The sequence below is a fragment of the Trypanosoma equiperdum genome, assembly GCF_001457755.1.
Source record: "Trypanosoma equiperdum strain OVI genome assembly, contig: ctg_1676, whole genome shotgun sequence".
In the NCBI taxonomy this organism is placed as follows: domain Eukaryota; phylum Euglenozoa; class Kinetoplastea; order Trypanosomatida; family Trypanosomatidae; genus Trypanosoma; species Trypanosoma equiperdum.
In genome coordinates this window covers 2,076-2,975 of record NW_027123700.1, presented here as the reverse complement: position 1 = coordinate 2,975, position 900 = coordinate 2,076, and positions in this window count along the sequence as shown.

Here is a 900-nt window from a genome sequence, read left to right as displayed (position 1 = left end):
AATGAAACTACGGGCTGTTGCATCACCTGAATAGGAGGATAGTAAAGAAAGCATCCGAGCATTTTACTTAGCCTTAATCCAGGCGAAATTATGCTATGGTACCGCTGCATGCTGGCTCAATGATTCTCCATCATACAAAAAAAGCTTGACCGAGTACATGCGCAGAAGGAACATGTTATCGCGAGCATTACAAAGTACGCGAATCAGCATGATGCCATGAAGGATGCCCGCCTTCACAAGATAGATGATGTTGCTTACAGACGAGCAATAGAACACTATTTAACAAGGACGGCGAAGGGCACGTCATCGGCCGATAAAGTGGGAAAAATGTTCCCACACAGTCATCCGATGCACACGCGCCTGCGGAGTGTGTCATACTTGTATGAAGAAGTAGACAGACCGGGGAAACCACACACGCAAAGCATATTGCAACTGGCGAGGAGACCGTACTTTAACACCACAACACCAGCTGGACTCAATTCTGACGCTTCAGACAGCGAAAAGAAAAGACACACAATGCAAAGGGTACGTAGATTCAGAGACTACGATTACCAAGTGTGGACGAATGGGTCTGTGATACTGAACGAATCCTCTGGTGCCGGTGCGATAATATACTCTAGACAAGGTAATGCGGTAAAAGTGAAGAAAGGAGCAGACAGGTTAGCATGCAGATACAGAGCCGAGGGTGTGGCCATGGAGGGAGGACTTATGAGACTTAATTCAGTAGTAAAGGTAAACGATAGCAGAAAAACGAAAGTGGAAATATTTACAGACTTGTTATTTTTATTAATGGTGCTCAAAACAGGTCCTGCAGTAGTGACGGATTCCATACTACGACGCATAAGGAATCTGATCATACACTTCATAACACTGAAAGTAGCCATGTCGTTTCAGTTTGAG